Raw genomic sequence first — 8955 nt, forward strand, 5'->3', positions numbered from 1 at the left:
GGAAGATTAATTGTCTCAAATGAGAGCGGAATGTCTTATCGAGAAAGCAACACTAATAATAGAAAAAAGTGTCTACTTAAATAAATTTAATTTAAATATCATTAAAAAAGTATTTGTGTATAATAAAAAAATATATTAACACGTCGTTTATACCTAATTTGGGGTTTTTGTGACGATGTGCGTGCGCATAGTAATTGTAAAAATTAAAATCATAACTTCAAAACATAAAATGGACAGAAAGTAGAGAAATTATTTACTTTTTAAAGATAAAAAGAAATGATTGAGTGTGGAACTTCAGGTGTGACCTAATTTCGTTTGTTATTAATATTTAGGTATATGTAAGGTGAAAGTTAATGCTCTAAGCTCATTTGTAACACTTGTCGTTTTCAGCAACACTGACTAAGCCAATTAGGTAGGTACATCATGTACAGGTTTCTTATGATTTAAATCAATTAGTTTTACTTACGAGTGAATACCTTCTATATGAATAAACAAGATATGTACTTACTTATTATTAAAGTTCCGTACCTCAAAAGGTAAAAACGGAACCCTTATAAGAGCATTTTGGTGTCCATTTGTTTGTCTGTTAAGACTATTTATTTTAAGATCGCATGGAGATATCAGGCTGAAATTAATATCAAATATTGAAGTCTATGGTCCCTTTGGATTTGTAAGTTAACACAATTAAAAGATAAGAAAAGATAAAAGTTAACACAATTAAGAGATAACATTTATGTATCGATTTTAGAAAATCGCAGCGTAATCAAAATTTATAGGGTATTTGCCGTCCCTACAACAATCTACAGTTATAAAATTTGGCACGAAGTGAGAACTTACAGAACACATACAGGAAAAATCTGAAAAATGAAAATTTATAGGAATTTTATAGAAAAACAACTTTGAGCTTTTTCTCGTACCGCATGTTTAATAGCAAAAGTTAACGCCAGGCTTTGTCTACCGAGAAAATAAAAGTAATTTAAATATAATTAAATCAAATTACCCCTGAGTGCGAATCGCATCCATAACCATCGCGTCTATAAGACGGTGCACTACGCCATGATGACCTCAATATCATGTTCTATGTACGTCGCGTCGTATGTTTAAAATGTTAGCATGTCTGACATTTGAAAAATTTTACGAAGCAGAAGTTTTGACATTTTTTTAATACAAAGTTGTCTTAGAAAACATATAATATATACAATGAAAATTTACGTAGTTGAGACCAGTTGGAATAACAGCGGACACGGAATAACATATTTAGCAGGGTAGAGCTAGAGAGAACTTAGCGACAATCGTTGTTGTTGAGGGCGGACTTGATTGCCGTGCTTTACTGGTAGTAAAAAGAATAATTAGTGGAAAAAAAAGAATAATTAATTTCCCACATCCGTATTATTTCACTTTGTAGGACTTCTTGACATATTATGACATGTTCTTGACAAATTAAGAAGATTATGCGGAAAGTAAGATTATGCGGGATAACGCGTGAAGCTGATGTCGGGATTAAATTCACAACTATCGCATTTACAATTAAACACTATCCACGTGCTCTTCGGCGTCTAATTTCATAGAATTTATACGATAATAAATAGACTGTTTTGGGTTAGACGGCATACAATTTACTTCGCAAACTATTGCTATGTAAATAAATATTAATTGAGCTCGTTTGTTCTATTTACATACGAAATATTATATTGTTGTAATAATTAAGTATTCAGAAGAAAGTTCTAAGAGTCCTCGCTAGTATACGTAAACTAGAAGTCTGTACAGTATTATTTTTTTACTCAAGCAGAGGGAACCTAGTTCCACGAATAGTTAGAGCAGCAGAGGGAACCTAGTTCCACCTAGGTCTTAGACACTACGTGCATTCCTGAATGGGTTCGATTCTCACATAAAGAGGTGAGTTATTTTCATTCCATCACAAAACGCAATATCCTGAAAGTTGGGCTAAAAATGGGAAAAGTGTGTTAATACTGAGTTTCTTCTGCAGACCACAACATATGCGGACTACAGGTGAAACAAAAAACGGCACAAAATAATTTGTTTTTTTTTTAATTGTCTTTCTGTTTGTCCAAGCAGACCTCTGGTAAAGCTGAATCAATTATGATGGGATTTTCACTGTCTGATAGAAGAGGTTATGGAGCAACTATAGTTATTAATGCTAAAATAACCAACCAATACAGTATCCATATCAAAAAGGATAGTCGCCCTAGTTACTTTTGAATTGTAAATTCTTCCACAAGTTTCCGAATATATTTTTCTTCCTTTAATGTTTTTTCTACCTCATTGTGACTGTTTAATATTAGCTTAAGATTTAATAATTTAAGATTACCTACCGTTAATGATTAACGTATAATATATAAAATAAATGTATTTTTATGTTCATAATTTTCAACGTAATTTATCTCCTGATAGCCTTTTGTTATCAGAAAGGACGCCGTGAAAAGGTCACCGTGACTATTTGTAAGCCTAAAACCTCCTCGTATCAATGTAGGTATAGCAGAAAAAATGTCGCGAAACTTGGAGAGTCGTCTCTACATCAGCTTTATATTATATATTAAAGTTTTACTAGTACTAGTTTAGACTTTTAAGGCCATTGTAACGCAGCGACACGGTATCTAAATTTAAACTTAACGATTGTGGATTTGATTCCAGTTCGGGAAAATCAATATTTTTATTTTCTTGCTCGGGTAATAAGATAAAGTGCGGCGTTGAGTACTACCACGTAACACAGAAGGCCTTGAAAATTAGGAGGCGCGTGGAGAACGGAGTGTCTTAACACAATTTTTCCTCTGCTATATGTAATTAGAGTATACATAGTACGTAGAGATGGATCACTAGGGTCGAAGCTCTTTAGTTGCTATGAATTATAGTATATCTAGTGGCGATCATCAAAACAACATTGATTGCATTGTGTATAGTTCAAATAAATAATTTAATTAACACATTATTGTTGAAAATTAATCTTATATACTAAAGCAATTATAGGTCTGACAGGTTACTGAAAAAAAAATGTTTTTAATATTTCAATCTCATATTTTTTTTATAAAACGATAAAAACATCATATAATACCACATAACACTACGCATTACACCGTGAATATGAAAATGAGACCTACTTCAGCGCTACATATTAGAAAAAGGACGTCCACCGCGCCGTAAAAGAACAAACTTAACCTAAAAATTAAATTTACGGCTTACCGTCGAAAGCCCTCCAAAATTCGTTCACTTATGAAACTGAATGAAAATGTGAATTAAATTATTTTATATAGCACTCGCGATGCGTATATTTCCCCCTTGTATGAGAAACGTCCACTCCGAGTGGCAGCCGCGGCACGACTAGCCACGGCGTGTTTACGATCGTGGCGCATGCGTGCAACTACCCTCATGCACAACGCTACTATACAGGATGCCTCACTTGAGCACACATAGTAACAAAGCATGTAGATTGTAGAATGTAAATAAAAAAATATTAAAATCGTAGCAAAAAAATAAATGTAAAATTCAATATTATGATTTACATATGTCTTGGTTGTTGAGTTGAGCGACAAAAGAAGTGAGATGTAAAGAGGTGCCAAGTTCAATGGTCAGTCCTATTTTTTTTAACGACATAAAATGGCTCCATACTGTTTTTACTGTCTCTATTTTTTAATATATGTATGTATTTAAAATATGGTCGAGTTGCGCTATAAAAATAACATTTAGTCAATCAAATCAAAAAAGTCATCAAAATAATATTAGTTTATTATATAGTAATAGTTTATTATAAACCTTATTTTATCCTAATAAGTAGTACCTCTATTTTTAAAAAAAGAAACGAAAACGGTAGTGTCATATTTCGTGGATCACAACAATTCGCGGATACTCCATTAGTCAATTTGCAATGTTTCGAAATGGAGTGGAAATTTGGAAACGGAGAATAAGAACACTAGGTTCCCTCTTCATAAGTATTCACACATCTGTATATACAGATACGGTTAGCAGGCACATCATTAGTCATATGACAAGCAGAAACTTAAACTTAAACACATATTAAATGTTGATATTACGAATATTATGTTGAAGCATCCCGTATTCAGGTATAAATTGTTTTAGAATAGGCTCTACAGGGTCAGCTTAGAGGTGACTACGACGTCGCCCAGCTCCCAGCTCTCGACCGATGCTATTTGCTAATCATATTTCATTCCATTGTATTTCTACCTTTGTATTGTATTGTACAGAACACGTATAGTTAGTAAATACGAATATATAACATATATTATGATGAATATATATTATATGAACATACAAAAATTTGCTGTGCGTAGTAACTTTTTGGGTACACATAAAGGCGTAAAATAAAATATCTCGTTTTTGATTCCTAGCAGAATTTCAAGAAATATTTTCTAACCTACTCTGTACACTTGCTAAATTTCAACAAAATAATTATATTTACATGTTTTTAACTGTCAATTCATAAATGTTAGTAACCTAAAAGCGGCATTGCCCGCTTAAAGTTATTGTTACATTATTATTTATTTATAAACGTAATTTTTTTTAACATAAATAAGTTGTAAACAGTTTCTTAAGAAATACATATAGCTTAGTGGTCAGAGCACTTGGTCGGTTTCCAAGAGGCACCGGTTCAAATTTCTAAAAATTTTGGAAGCATTGCATGGTGAAACGAAAATATTTCTAATATAAATTTTCCTCAAAGTAGGAGGTAGGAATCGATTCCAAACACTTGCCCAACGAGGTTACTTTATCTCACTTGTCTGATCAAGAGACACGATTGAGTTAATAACAAGCTGAATAGCGTCTAGGCCAAAATTACAGCCTAGACTCAAATTTACGGCCGTCTGCCCACTTATTATAGATTCTTATTCTATACCTAAATATACCTACATATATCCTAAATTTGAATTTCAAAGTTTCGCAGTGGAAATTGATCTCGAATGGCACGCGTGGTGCCTCTGTGTCACGCCAGCTGTCAATTAGAGCGTGTTAGTTCAGATCAGAGGGTAGACGCAGGGATGAGTGTAAATAGATATCACACCTGTAGCTCGGTTTTGTTTTAAATATTTTTTTAGATTTACGCTGCTGTATCTCACATATAGCAAGGTAGGCAGAGGGAAACTAGTGTTAAGACACTCCGCCTAATTTTCGAGATATTGTGTTTTAAGTGCCGAAACCCACCGTCACGCTTTGTCACGCGACTAGCACGGAGACTTCACGCCTTGTGACCAATGCGACTAAATGAAAATAATTCACTCCTACAAGTGGAAATCGAACTCGAAACTGTCACTGCAATATGATTGTTTAATAGAACTGTTCATATACCAGACCAATTTCAATGATTTCTTTTGAATAATACAAAAAAGAAGATAGGTTCTCATCGTGGATGAAAACAAAGTGGTTTATTAAATTATAAGTCATGCTAAAAAAACGATTTTTAATAGCTTAAATATAATATGAATATGGTTTGAATTCCTGTCCCTTGGATAATCATCGAACACTTTAGCTCATTAATATACTTATCGTGCCTCATGAGTCGTGCATTGTGTAACATTAGATTATTTGTTACGTCAACCACAATTCCATTAGCATACTTACTTATAAAAAAAAACATTTTTATAAAAGTACCTAACTCTTATAAAAATGTTTATTTTGAAGAAAAAAAAAACAACTTCGCGCTTTATTTCTAGCGGGTTTTCTTACAATTCTTTCGACACTCAACCTCCCGACGTGCCCAAACCATCTGATCACATTCTTCCTCACTCTTACTGTGTCATCCTCGCTAGAGATGCGAGATCCCATTCAGTGTATCTCTTCATTGCGGATTCTCCGCATATCCTACGATGAGATCACATCTCCACAGCATTCAACATCCTGTGATAGCCATGTTTCACCGCCATATTTTTCTTCTTACCAGAGCCAGGAAGTGAAAACTCACCAAGTCCTAACAATTTTAATATGATATTCTGTATATACTTTTATTTACTTTAAGCATACCAAATTTGATTATAATTAAAAAATATAACTATTTAATGCATAACTGGGACATAAGGATGTAAATAAAAAACATAACTGCTTTTCCACTTCATACTCACTGTATGTATTTATTTATTTATTTGATTTTTTTTGGGTATTTTTCTTGAAAAATTTATTTTATTTTAAAACGTTTCTTTAAATCAAATTTTATATCATTTATATATTGTGTATTTACATGGTATGTACAGCTATGTACAAGCTAGCTCGTCCTCGTTTGCTATAAACACGGCACACTCGACACCATACACTACCTAATATGTACTAAAAATAAAATTATTCTACGCAAATCCATTTAAAAAAAACATTTGTTTAGTTTGATTCTTACATTTAAAAATAAATTTAATATAAGCAATATTTCCTTAGTGTCCGGTGTCTGAACAGGTGTTTAGTGTCTAGTGTCAAATGACCGTGCCGCAGCTCTAACTTACACTACTATCGTACAATACTTTTAGTTGCACTCGTTATATATTTTTATTTTAATTTTTCTTTTTCTTTAGCAAAATTAGCGTTATGTTACTTGTTGTGAAGGCGCGTGTATACATGTCGTGGGTACGTTTCGATGAAATCAAAATTGAGTATTTAACTAAAATACATCGATACTTAGAAAACGTATAAAAACTAAAACGTAGCGGGATTTGAACCCACGAATTTTGGAAACCATGCAAGAGATCAGAATTAATAACTCTTATAACAAAATATTAAGTATAAAGTATTATTCCATATCTATACTATGGTTACAAATTAACAGAAGAAACAAAAAAACAACTAATAAACATAATTGTATTAAAATAAATATGTATTGTACGTATTTAAATAAAATAATAAGTAGACATCAAATGATTACCTATAAACATCATTAAAATAGTCATTGAAACTTGGAATAAAAGACATCAACCAATAAACAGTTGGCACATATATACAATCATATCTTCACAAAATTTACATACATATCAAAATATACACAAAATAACAACGTTTTATAAATTGTAAATTAAAAACCTCAATAATAAAAAAAAACCATTTCCATCACGACATTGTATACACGACCTTATACAGTCTTCAACTAGTAATATACAAGGAACATGCACGCACCGAGCACGTACCGATCTAACATAGAGTACGCATTGAGCGCACACAGAGTCGCAAGAGTACACATAGAGCATGTACGAGGCCAGTGCCGAGCACGTGCACAGTAATTTAGTAGCTGCAAGACGAAGAAACCTCTAAATTCTAAATTCATGGCAGTACGATAATTGCCGCGGCGACGACGGCCATGTCTGTATTGGAAAATATGTGGCAACTTGAAAAGATTCTTTGCTTAATTTTGACATCTTTCAAATGTCACATTTACAGTGTTTGTTTGTAATAATGGACATTTCTAATGAAGGCACTATATGTTACATTTAGGGTTTTAATTAGTTGATTTTAAGGTATTTGGTATCCTTATAATGTGATTTTTAGTTAATACTCGCAAAATATAACGCTATTATCAAGTACATTTAGGAAGACCTGATAAATATTGAGCAAATATGAATTAAGCTGGACCCCTAACTCTGGAATGAGTAACATGGTCCTTCTTATAGAAATCCTGAAATATATACTACTGGGAGTCCGCCTTGGTTTTGCTTTAATATTCCAATTTGCGTTATTTGTTATTTGTTATAAATACATTTTATGTATTTATAACAAATAACTTTACAATTTGGATACCATATAAAAATACTGTCTTGTATAAAAATAACAATGGTACAGTGAAAATTTCATTAAAATCTTGTGCATGTTTTTTTAAAACAAAAGCCTAATGCGGTATACAGCTATTTCTTATTAGATTTAGGTTTTTACTATGTAGAGACAGCGAACATTAAATGATTCAACTTATCAACAAGATATTATTAAAGAAAACCTAATTTCTTTATAAAGAATATAATTTCTAGAAGTAATAAGCAAGCAATTCTATCATGGAAATGATTTATTTTTTAACATCATAGTAGCCGAGCCTTCGATGGCGCTTATGTCTGACAGTTACATTAACTTGTAAGCCCAATCACGCTGATTACTGTATGAAGTATTCTTTAATACATTTAACGAGAGCACTTATACCATTAAAATACTTCAAGAATATTATATAACTGAATAATAGTATTAAAAATGTGTGAACACTAGCAAATAATGCAAAATATCTAATCACCTTTTTCGATTTTAAGGCCTCAAATATTCAAACGGAGTATTATATGTGGAATTGTAGTAGGTTGACTTAACAATATGTGTCCTCTGCCTACCCTGCTGTATGTGGGATATAGAGTGAAACTAAAACAAAATAATAACAGGAAAGAATCTGAATTTGAAAGTCCCAATCATATGCAAAATTCTTACTATTTATTTTATGTTGCATTTTTTCCCAATACAGCACAACTCGTCGAATCCGCTACATAAATATCATTTACAAATATTACACCTAGGTACGTCCTCTTTCTAGATTCATTGAGCAAATGAAATTATATGTTCTTGCCCTAATTCTATATAGCCTTTAGATATCATAGGCTTTAAATAAATATATATTGTAGAACAATATTTAACAAAAACCATAAAAAGGAACCGAATTTGAATTTTTGACGTTATAAATTATAGGACATCAATCACTACTGGTACTGTGCAATAATCCATGATCACGAGGGGACAATCTACTTGTGGCCACAAACTATTAAAAAGTGTTCGAAATGTTGGATTTCCAAAAATATGTAACATTCAAAATATACACGATTAATCCAGTTCAAAAAATAATTTAAAATGTATAAAAATCGTAGAAATTAAATTCTTATTGGTTGGTACCACCAAATGTCAAAATTGGTGCCATGCCAATCGCTAAAAATTCAATATGGCTCCCAAAATGGCGGATGACGTACCTATAATATCACCTATCCATACCTA

At 32.2% G+C, this 8955-nt stretch overlaps 1 protein-coding gene across 2 annotated transcripts in view; it reads right to left on the bottom strand.

Annotated features, from left to right (window-relative positions):
• LOC146533662 (uncharacterized) overlaps positions 1-3349 on the bottom strand; it is a 125248-nt gene extending 121899 nt beyond the window's left edge. Inside the window, exon 1 of one of the 2 annotated variants that reach the window (XM_085194744.1) lies at positions 3199-3349. The gene's annotated coding sequence lies outside the window, so the exon portion shown is untranslated. The remainder of the gene's footprint in view (positions 1-3198) is intronic. The other variant, XM_085194745.1, reaches the window with a different exon arrangement.
• Between the last annotated feature and the right edge of the window lie 5606 nt (positions 3350-8955).

The sequence above is a fragment of the Heliconius melpomene genome, chromosome 12 (genome assembly GCF_056956725.1).
Source record: "Heliconius melpomene rosina isolate 202511_hmr_F chromosome 12, ASM5695672v1, whole genome shotgun sequence".
Lineage (NCBI taxonomy): Eukaryota > Metazoa > Arthropoda > Insecta > Lepidoptera > Nymphalidae > Heliconius > Heliconius melpomene.